The sequence below is a fragment of the Nicotiana tomentosiformis genome, chromosome 10 (genome assembly GCF_000390325.3).
Source record: "Nicotiana tomentosiformis chromosome 10, ASM39032v3, whole genome shotgun sequence".
NCBI classification, from domain to species: Eukaryota; Viridiplantae; Streptophyta; class Magnoliopsida; order Solanales; family Solanaceae; genus Nicotiana; species Nicotiana tomentosiformis.
Genome location: NC_090821.1, coordinates 68,218,552 through 68,230,738, shown reverse-complemented (window position 1 = coordinate 68,230,738; position 12,187 = coordinate 68,218,552).

The window sequence follows — 12,187 nt, the reverse complement described above, 5'->3', positions numbered from 1 at the left end:
GCTCGTACAGAGGCGGTTGCTTCAAACTCTGTCATTACAGGTATTGTTCCGGTCTGTCATAGAGATGTGTCAGTGTTATTTGACCTAGGCTCTACATATTCCTATGTGTCCTCTTATTTTTTCCCCGTATTTGGGTGTATCTCGGGATTCTTTGAGTTCCCCTATTTATGTGTCTACTCCTGTGGGAGATTCTCTTATTGTAGACCGCGTGTATCGGTCATGTTTGGTTTCTCTTAGTGGTTTTGAGACCAGAGCCGATTTATTATTTCTCAGTATGGTAGACTTTGATGTTATCTTAGGCATGGACAGGTTGTCGCCCTATTTTGCTATTCTTGATTGTCACGCTAAGACCGTGATGTTGGATATGCCAGGTTTACCTCAATTAGAGTGGAGAGGTACCTTAGAGTATACTCCCAACAGAGTTATTTCATTTCTTAAAGCTCAACGAATGGTTGAGAAGGGGTGTGACGCGTATCTAGCTTATGTGAGAGATGTTAGTATTGATACCCTTACAATTGGGTCAGTTCCAGTAGTGAGGGACTTTCCAGATGTGTTTCCAGCTGATCTTCCGGGCATGCCGTCCGACAGAGATATTGATTTTGGCATTGATTTGTTGCCGGGCACTCAGCCCATCTCTATTCCTCCGTATCGTAGGGATCTTCCTGAATTGAAGGAGTTGAAGGAGAAGTTACATGAGTTGCTTGATAAGGGCTTCATTCGGCCCAATGTGTAACTTTAAGGTGCTCCTGTCTTATTTGTGAAGAAGAAGGATGGTTCTATGCGGATGTGTATTGATTACCGCTAGTTGAACAAAGTTACATTGAAGAACAAGGATCCTTTGCTTCATATTGATGACGTATTTGATTAGTTGCAGGGTGCCAGAGTGTTTTCCAAGATTGACTTACGTTCAAGCTATCATCAGTTGAAGATGCGGGAGCCAGATATCCCGAAGACTGCTTTTAGGACTCGGTATGGCCACTACGAGTTTCTTGTGATATCTTTTGGGCTGATCAATGCCCCAACAGCTTTTATGCATTTGATGCATAGTGTGTTCCGGCCTTATCTTGACTCATTCGTCATTGTGTTTATTGACGATATTCTGGTGTACTCCCAGACTCGGGAGGATCATGAGCAGCACCTGAGGACTGCGCTTCAGACCTTGAGAGAAAAGAAGTTATATGCAAAATTTTCAAAGTGTGAGTTCTGGCTAGACATAGTGGCATTCTTGGGTCATGTAGTATCGAGGGATACGGGTGGATCCGAAGAAGGTGGAAGCAGTGTAGAGTTGGCCTAGACCGTCATCAGCTACAGAGATCTGGAGTTTTCTTGGTTTGGCGGGGTATTACCATCGATTTGTAGAGGGTTTCTCATCTATTGCAGCACCTATGACCAGGCTGACCCAGAAGGGTGCTCCGTTTAGGTGGATAGAGGAATATGAAGAGAGCTTTCATGAGCTCAAGACAGCTTTGACTAAAGCCCCAGTATTGGTATTGCCTACAGGTTCGGGGTCTTATACTGTATATTGTGATACATCGCGGATTGGTCTCGGTGCGGTGTTGATGCAGTACGGTAGGGTGATTGCCTACACGTCCAGACAATTGAAGATGCATGAAAAGAACTATCCTGTCCACGACCTTGAGTTAGAAGATATTGTTCATGCCTTGAAATTTTGGCGGCACTATTTGTAGAGTGTCCCTTGTGAAATTTACACCGATCACCAGAGTTTGCAACTTTTGTTCAAGCAGAAGGATCTTAACTTGCATTAGCAGAGGTGGTTTGAGCTATTGAAGGACTATGATATCACCATTTTGTACCATCCGGGGAAGGCCAATATGGTGGCCGATGCTTTGAGTCGTCGGGCGGGGAGTTTGGGGAGCTTAGCCTATTTACCAGCAGCAGAGAAGCCATTGGCGTTGGATGTTCAGGCCTTAGACAGCTAGTTTGTGAGATTGGATATTTCTGAGCAGGGTCTAGTATTGTCTTGTGTGGTCTCTCGATTTTCTCTTTATGATCGTATCAGGGAGCGTCAGTATGATGACCCCCATCTGCTTGTCCTTAAGAACATGATCCAACACGGTGATGCGAAGGAGGTCACTATTGGGGATGATGGTGCATTGAGGATGCAGGGCAGGTTATGTGTGCCCAATGTAGATGGTTTGCAAGAGTTGATTCTTCGGGAGGCTCACAGTTCGCGGTACTCCATTCATCCGGGTGTCGCGAAGATGTACCAGGACTTGAGACAACATTACTGGTAGAGAAGAATGAAGAAGGACATAGTGAAACATGTAGCTTAGTGTCTAAATTGCTAGCAGGGGAAGTATGAGCATCAGCTGCCAGGTGAGTTGCTTTAGAAGTTAGAGATTCCGGAGTGGAAATGAGAGCGGATCACTATGGATTTCGTTGTTGGACTCCCATGGACTCAGCGGAGGTTTGATGCAGTTTGGGTGATTGTGGATAGGCTGACTAAGTCATCTCATTTCTTTCCTGTGAAGACTACCTATTCTTCCGAGCAGCTGACTCAAATTTATATCCGCAAAATTGTCAGGCTTCATGGCGTACCAGTATCTATCATCTCTGATCGGGATACGTAGGTTACATCACGGTTCTAGAGGACTGTACAGTAGGAGTTGGGTACTCGGGTTGAGTTGAGCACATCATTTCACCCTCAAACGGACGGACAGTCCGAGCGCACTATTCAGATACTGGAAGATATGCTTCGTGTTTGTGTGATAGATTTTAGAGGTGCTTAGGATTAGTTCTTGCCACTTACGGAGTTTTCCTACAACAACAATTATCAGTTGAGCATTCAGATGGCACCGTATGAGGCTCTATATGGTAGGCGGTGTCGGTCTCCAGTGGGTTGGTTCGAGCCAGGTGAGGCTAAGTTACTGGGTACACACTTGGTTCAGGATGCCCTGGATAAGGTGAAGGTAATTCAGGATCGACTTCGCACAGCCCAATCCAGAAAGAAGAGTTATGCGGATCGAAAGGTTTGCGATGTTGCATTCATGGTTGGAGAGTAGGTCTTGCTCCGAGTTTCACCTATGAAGGGCGTTATGAGGTTCGGAAATAAGGGCAAGCTGAGCCCAAGTTTTATCCGCCCATTTGAGGTGTTGCAGCGAGTTGGGGAGGTTGATTATGAGCTTGCCTTGCCTCCCAGTCTTGTAGGGGTCCATCCAGTATTCCATGTTTCTATGCTCTGGAAGTATCACGACGATCCGGCTCATGTGTTGGATTTCAGCTCAGTCCAGTTGGACAAAGATCTATCTTATGTTGAGGAGCCAGTGGCTATTCTGGACAGGCAGGTTCAAAAGTTGAGGTCAAAGAATATTGCTTCCATGAAGGTTCAGTGGAGGGGCCAACCGGTCGAGGAGGCGACTTGGGAGACCGAGCAGGATATGCGCAGCCTTTACCCTCATCTTTTCACCACTTCATGTATGTCTTTATGATCGTTCGAGGACAAACGATTATTTTAAAAGGGGGAGGATGTAACGACCCGGCCGGTCGTTTTGAGAGTCATATCCCCGATCCCCTATTAAGTATCGGGAGGTCTTGTTTTTGGTTTCGTAGTGAGTTGGGACACTTAGTCCCTAAAATGGAAGCTTAAGTTTTAGGATTTTGGCCGTAGTCGGAACTGTGTGAAGACGACTCCGGAACGGGGTTCTGTCGGTTCTGTTAGTTCCATTGGGTGATTTTGGACTTAGGGGCGTGTCCGGATTGTGTTTTGGAGGTCGGTAGCTGATTTAGGCTTGAAATGGCGAAAGTCAAATTTTTGGAGATTTTGATCGGTAGTGGACTTTTTGAAATCGGGGTCGGAATTCGATTCCGGATGTTAGAGTAGGTCCGTAATGTCGAATATGACTTGTGTGCAAAATTTGAGGTCAATTGGACGTGATTTGATAGGTTTCAGCGTCAGTTGTAAAAGTTTGAAGTTTCAAAGTTCATTAAGTTTGAATTGGAGAATAATTCGTGTTTTTAGCATTGTTTGTTGTGATTTGAGGGCTCGACTATTTAGGACTAGTTGGTATGTTTGGTTGAGGTCCCGGGGGCCTCGGGTGTGTTTCGGATGCTTAACGAATTGAGTTTTGGACTTATGCAATTGCTGAAGCTATCTGAGTTCTGGTGTTTTTGCACCTGCGGTGGGGAGACCGCAAGTGCGGGATCGCACGTGCAGAGTGAAAGGCGCAAGTGCACTTTTGGTCAAGAAGGTATGTGAGCGCAGGTGCGAGAAAGGAGTCGCATCTGCGCATTCACAGATGCAGAGTGATGGTCACAAGAGTGGTGTGGGCGGCGTGGGCAAGGGTCGCAGATGTGGAAGTCAAACCGCAGGAGCGGGCTCGCAGGTGCGGCCCAAAGTTCACAGATGCGGTCCCAACCATTTAAGTCATTTTCTCACCTGCGATGGTTTCCCCGCAGGTGCGGTTGAAGGCTCGCAGAAGCAAGTTTACTAGGTAGAGAATAGGATTTCGAGGGTTGATTTCCCATTTCGATTTTGGAAGTTTGAGAACTCGGTTTGAGGCAAAAATTCAAGGGATTTTCAGAGGAAGCTTGTGGGTAATGATTCTTAACTCTTTTATGGTTATATCTAAATAATCTATAGTTGATTCCACCCTTTAATTAAGGATTTGAGTTGGAAATTGGGTAAAGATGGTAGAAACTTCCTAGACTAAGTTTTTGAGATTTGGAAGGCGATTTGAGGTTGGATTTGAGAAATTCTTGTATGGTTAGACTCGTGAGTGAATGAGTGTTCGTATTTTGTGACTTTTACCCGATTCTGAGACGTGGGCCCGAGTCGACTTGTTGGGGCGATTTTCTAATTTCTTGCTTTAGCTTTAATTTCATTAATTAGATTAATTTCTTATAGTCGTATTTATGGTATGCAATTGATTTTGGCTAGATTTGGGCCATTTGGAGTCGGATATTCATAAAAAAGGCATTGTTACCGATTGATTGAGCTTGGTTCGAAGTAAGTGGCTTGCTTAACCTTGTGTGGGGGAGATCCCCTTAGGATTTGGAATTGTTGTAATATGTGAGCACCATGTACGTTAGGTGACGAGTTCATACACGGGCTATTTGTTAAAAAATCTGATTTATTTTACTGAGTAGCGACTTGTTTCCTTTAATTTGAGTTATACCGTTTAAATGAGTATTAGTATGTTTTTCATTCTTAATTGAGTTATCCCAATATGCGTAGTTATCATGTTTAGTCTAATATCGCATGTCTACGTGCTTTAACTGCTTATTTGAACTCTGTGAAGCATGCCTAGTTGATTTCCTATTTTTCATTGTTCTTTATCAATCTTAACTGTAAAATTTTTGTTGTTAACTCTTGTATTTATCGGTTGAGCTGTGTGTTTACTTTTGAGACTACGAGGCGGTTCCTCGAGAGTTCTCCCTGCACATTTACTTTTGAGACTACGTGGAGGTTTCTCGGGAGTTCTCCCTGTATATTTACTTTTGAGACTACGAGGCGGTTCCTCGAGAGTTCTCCCTGTAAATTTATTTTTGAGACTACGAGGCGGTACCTCGGGAGTTCTCCCTGTATATCTATTTTGGGACTACGAGATGGTATCTCAGGAGATCCCCCTATTGTTTACCCCTGTGTGTTGTATTGTTGCCTTGCTATGTTTCCTTTTGTTAAATTCTAGTCTCTTATTATTCTGTATATTCTCTTGCTTTATTTACTATATACTAGTAGGCCTGACCTGACCTCGTCACTACTCGACCGAGGTTACGCTTGGCACTTACTGGGTACAGTTGTGGTGTACTCATGCTACTCTTCTGCACATATTTTTTGTGTGCAGATCCAGGTACTACTTATCAGCCCCGCTGTTAGCTGAGAGTGCTTGTTGCTGTACGGAGACTTCAAGGTACATTTGTCGCGTCCATAGATCTCGGAGTCCCCCTCTATTCTCTTTTATGTCATTTACCTCTCGTACTTCTTTTGTTAGACTCTGGTGTATAGAGATACTAGTTTCCTTCTGTAGCTTGTGACTTACGATGTTCCGAATTTTGGGAAGACTATGTATTTATAGAGTATTGGTTATTGTACATGCCGAGCGACATTGTTACTAGTTATTCAGTTATCCACTGCTGTTAGTTGCCAAGTTTTACTTTTGTTGTGTTATTTTTCTGCAGATTGTTAGGCTTACCTAGTCGTAGAGACTAGGTGCCATCACGACGTTATACGGAGGGAGTTTGGGTCGTGACAGTTGGACTCGTGGTTGAATGGGCATTCATATTTTGTAACTTTTGTCGGGTTCTGAGACGTGGGCCTCACGTGCGATTTTTTAGTTAAATTTTGGATTTTGTTGGAAAATTAGTATTTTCATATGGAAATTAATTCCAATGATTTGTATTGACTGAATCGAATTAATTGTGATTAGATACGAAACTTTCGGAGGTCAATTCGCAAGGCAAAGGTATAACAGAGTAAAGGATTACACGGTTTGAGGTAAGTAACACTTCTAAACTTTGTCTGAAGGTATGAATCCCTGAATTACATATTGTATGAATTGTTTGAAGATGACGCACATGCTAGGTGACGGGCGTGTGGGCATGCAACATAGAAATTGTAACTTAATTGATTCTGTGGAGTTGCATAATTAAATAAACATTATTATCCACATATCCTCTACGTGTTAGAGAAATTGAGCTGAGACTCATATTAAAGATCACGTTTAGGCTACAGACCGATATATTTTGGGACCCACATGGGTCGTATTGCTGTTGAATTATTTGTTTAAATTTACAATTTTGTACTCAGTCACATCTATCACTTGCATATCATATCTCAGTCTCTGTTGTCATTTATTGAAACATCATATCATTATGTCGGGTTGATTTTTATGTCATTGAGAGCCCGAGAGACTGGAGATTTTGAGTGATATTTATGGGATTAGGTTGCACGCCACAATATGTTTATTTACTTATGCCTGGATCAGGCTATTATAGCGCTTGGGCTGAAGGAGCCCGTCTAGAGTCTGCACCCCCCACAGTGAGCGCAATTGATATATATATATATATATATATATATATATATATATATATATATATATATATATATATATGGGATGGATCTTCCCTGGGCGTGGATCTTAGCATAGATATATATTGAGGGATGGATCTTCCCCGGGCATGGATCTTGCCCGAAGCATTTATATTGAGGGATGAATTTTTCCTGGGCTGGATTGGCCTTATGCAGTATATATATGGGATGGATCTTTCATGGGCTTGATTGGCCATATACAGTACTAAGTGATTGAGTATTTTGAGATTTGAGTACACGAGGTTTTCACTGAGGTGCATCATATGCAGTTATGTACATTGGCATGTAGACATAGAAATGTCATAAACCTCATATCATTCAGAATTGATCTATTTTAATTGTATTGAGTTTTACTGTTAAACTTGAAAGTATGCCTACATTTCTGTACTGTTATTTCTATACTGGACTGTACCTGTTGAGCTTGTCACTACTTTCAGCCCAAAGGTTAGTCTTTTTACTTATTGAGTTGGTTGTACTCATACTACACTCTGCACCTCGTGTGTAGATCCAGGTGCTCCCGGATATGGCGGCTGCTAGATTTTGGAGTTTATTCCGTTGGAGACTATCAAGGTAGTTGCTTGGCGTTCGCAGACCTTGACTCTCTTTCCTTTCGGTTATTGTAATATTCTATATTTTCAGGCAGTGTGTTTATCAGTCAGACGTTATTATTATTTAGATGCTCATGTACTTAGTGACACCGGGTTTTGGGAATGTATTTATAATAGTATTTGTGGGATTTTCTATTAAATTTAAATATTATGTTTTCAAACATAAATGAAAGTGTAATTTATTGAGTTTGTCGGCTTGCCTAGTATTGAGATAGGCGTCATCACGACATACGAATTTTGGGTCATGATATACACCTTCAGACGTTCTAGGACTGTTCTTATTTTTGAATATTTTGCAAACTTATATGTATGCTAACTCTTGAATTGTTAGACAATATTTTATATTTTCTCTCATATATGGATAATACTAGTTGGATATTGTAGATTATGATTTTGTTGATGAATATAGTTTCCTTTTATGGTTTGTATAAATTCCAACGTATTATATTTTACTCCATTACAATAACTCGCAAAAATTATTGTAATAGCTTGTAATAAATGTTGCAATAGCTTGAAATAAGTGTTACAATAGCTTATAATGACCATTGCAGTAGCTCTAATAACTGTTGCAATAAATAAGCTAAACTATATCAACAAAATGTTCCAGTAGGTCTATTCTATCAGTTTTGTGCCGTTACAGTATTCGTATTGCAACGGTTCATAATCGTTGCGATAACTTTTAATAATCGTTGTAATAGACTACAGTAAAACCGTTGCGATAGATACAGCTATGACCACGACTCGAAAATCGTTGCAATAGACCAATTGCAACGCCTTAACTTGCAACGGAGCACAAACCATTGCAATAGGACTATTGCAACAGTTTCTTTATATTTGGCAACGATTTTACTGATGTTGCCATAGGCTTATTTTCTAGTAGTGAGTGCTGAAACGTCGTCTTCAGTTGGTGCAACTATCTCAACAGGTTGAACATCCTGTTGAGATGAAGAGGATCGTCGCCTTCTATGTAAAGAAGCTCCCTCATCACTAGCTTCTTCATCATCATCGATCATCACAGTGTCTACGACCGACCCAGAAGGAGGACCAGTCATCATCACCCCCCGAAGATGACTCGAGGGCATCAATCTTTGCCCTTTTGTTCTTTTCCCCGACCACAGAGGAATGTCTTCTCTTTGTTTGTTTATCCTCCGGTCGGGGACTCCATAAAGAAGTATTTGCACCTGAAACAGGCCCGGAGATACATGTTCGAGTAAGTGCTTCCTGAAGTAGCCTCGCTGTATCAGCAAGATCATCCAGAACGTCCTCCTCGGGGACAGCAACAGAGCCCACAGGTAGACCTAATTTCGTGAACAAGTCAGAAGAGTTCAACCAAGTTCTTTATATACAAAAATATAAGCAAGGCAAATTAAAGTTACTATGATTTTTGGCCTTTCACCCGTATTTAAGGGCCAGTTCTTTCCACGAACGGGTTTCGGGCGTTGTGACGTCCAAGTTCTTCTAAACCCACCAGTTCAAACTTCCACCACTGATGGGATCCATCGAGTTGCTGAAACATGCAAAGGGTGAAGATACGGCCATAGAAGAATATATAGTAAAAGGAATACTATACAAGGAACTTACGAGTGCGGTTCCAAGCAACCGAAAAGGATGAAGCCATTGTCGGGATAATGTCGTTGGTGGCAACTGCAACGAACCGTTCCATCCACCTACGGTCGTTATCATCATCTATGATAAACAACAAAACATGGTGGCAACACTTGCAAAGGTTTATCATTCCCCCGCTGAAGATTTTGGGGGATTAGAGATTCATCATATGAGCTAGGGTTAGCCCCTCTCCAGTTTCTTGGCACAAACGTCAGAGGCAGGCGATCATCCTCCACACTGAAGGACTAACCTGTTCCAAACACACCTGGTAGCGAAGGCAAAATTCCGTAATCACGGAATCAAGCTCTCCGCTCAAAGAAAACACACCCAAAGTAAAGTGATACGTGACAAAGTATGTAAAATCTTCCTTGGGAAGGGTCACTCGCTCCGCTAGATCAGGAGCAATAATTTTCAACTCATTGCAGCGGCAATCCTCCTTCACAGCAGGAATATTGAAAGGACGAATGAAAGAAGGGTACATGCTAACAGCCCATGTACGAGGGTTAGCAGTAGGAAATGTTTCTTCAAAATCTTCGAAGTACTAAGCCTTCTTGGGATGATGGAACCCACTGTTAGAGGAACAAAATCTTCGATTTTATTCTTGTTCTTCGTAGAACCAGCACACTTAGAGGAAGAAGCCATTGAAAAAGAAGAAGGAAAAGATTTTGTGTTTGAAGAAAATTAGAAAAAAGGGTGGAAAACAAGAATGCAAATTAGAAGCTCAAACAATTGTGAAACACTAAGGAAGAGAAAATTGTGTATAAGTAAAATTTTGGCGGCTAAATTTATGGCCATGATTACCTCGATAATCGTCCAAAACCTATGCTGAATCATGAGATGACACGTGTTCGGGGCATTAAATGCGGAGAGACGTGCGTCTAATCAACCGTCAGAGACCTTCAGAGGGAGTTATAGTAATTTCCACCAAAAAAGTATTTCTACCAACTTCCCGGCAACACAAAGTTATGTCACCGGAAAGCAGGGGGACTATATGTATAAAGTAAAATATGATATAACATGTGGTTGACTAAAAGGAGGACACGTGGAATCCAAGATGGGATGACTGAGGACCGAACACACTGCTTGTCACCAGAAATGATAACGTTCATAAAGGTGTATTACATGCTCTGTGCCCGGTAACATTTACTAAGGAATATTATGCAGCATTAAGAGCGATGGTCCGTTACAGAGAATTTGACATTTATGTTCAACGTTACATCTTCATCAATGACCCTCATAATTGACATTAAAGTAGGGCACGATCCTAGGACTTTTTTCCCTAGACATAGCTATAAATAGTGAACTCAGTTACCATTATAAATGACACGAATTTTCAGGCTAAACTTACACTCCATTCTATACAAAGCTTTATACAATTTTACTTATTGCTTTTTAATCTCATCATCGTTGTGTCCGGAAACCTTGTTCACAAAATCAGCATCTTTGCTATTTCACCTACATTCTAAGGCTAAGTATTGTATATTTCTTCGATTATCATATTATATCAGAATCAAACTAGTTCACTTGTCTTGAAACCACGTATAAATTCAACTGTACCGTTTTACGGGTAAACAATATCTTAATATAAGTATTAATGACTACTTCCATGACTCGATACCGTAATCTATAGAATAATCGAGTACAATGCGCTGCGACCCTTCCACGGACGTGAAAAATGTGGTACACCTGATCCCGATACCATCGTCATAAAAATAAAATAAACTTACTTATAGGATAATAGGAGAAAGTGCTTAGCTGTGAAGTGTGAATACACTGGTTGTGGATTTGAGGTACATAGATGTGTGTGCTTGTTTGACCGGCCAGTTTGAGTTTCTTTTCTTTGACCGTCCAGGATATACCGTGTGACAGTGGTCCATTTATTACGTGTGCGAATAAAAATATTCTAGTATCCATTGCAAGTTGCTCCTTTTTCATCTTTTTTGCTTAAGGTACTATATTACTTACTACTAATTACTTCTTCAATTAGTTAAGAAGCAGACTATAAATTTGACAATTCTGCAAAATGTACAGAAATGGTCAAGTGTGAATTATGTAAAAATGAACAAAACAAATGGTGAAGTAATCCTAGATGGACAGGTTGATCATTAATGCAGATAGAAAGGAAAAAAGAAGTTTCCCAAGGTAAATTAATAGTAACTTAATAGAAAAATGTCTTAGCCAAACAATAAAAACATATTGAATATATATATATATATATATATAAGAGGGGAATAGAAAAGTGAGGTGACACTTCTTTCTTTTTGGCCAGCATTGTTATTTATCTTTTTTGTCAAAGTTTTGGCATTTTTCTCTTATATTCCCCTCAAATATTTGCTGCAAAATGAAGCCACTTCATTGTCTAGATTGATTGCTCAATTAATAAGAAAAGACATTTAAGAAAATGAAGTCAATCAGTTTTCCAATTCATTATTTGTATTAATATCCTTACGTTTTTATGCCTTTTACAAAAAATTTAATGTAGCAGCATCTTCCATGTTATTATTTTGTCAGCAAAGCTGTAAAATCAAAGAATAACTGTTGAGTCAACAGGTGAAGACCCTCTTATGAATTCTTTTGGCTGCAAACTGACTTCCTTTTTGTTCTTATTTGCTAGATTTTGCATTTTTGGCTCCATGTGTGACCTTCTCGGAACTTTTATCAATGAGTATTTATGCGATGTTACTTAGGATTTTTATTGTTATTGAATTAAACTTTTTTTCCCCTGTTTTTTTACACATATTTCAATCATGCATATATGATAGTAGATATTTTTTCATGTTTCAAGAAAATGGCATGTCTGAATTCCACCATTGATATAGATTTATGGACTGAGAATCTTAATTACTATTTTTTTCAGGATTCAAATTGAATGTGTTATTCTTAGCTACCTACTACTGCAACTATTTTAAATATGAAAATATCTCAA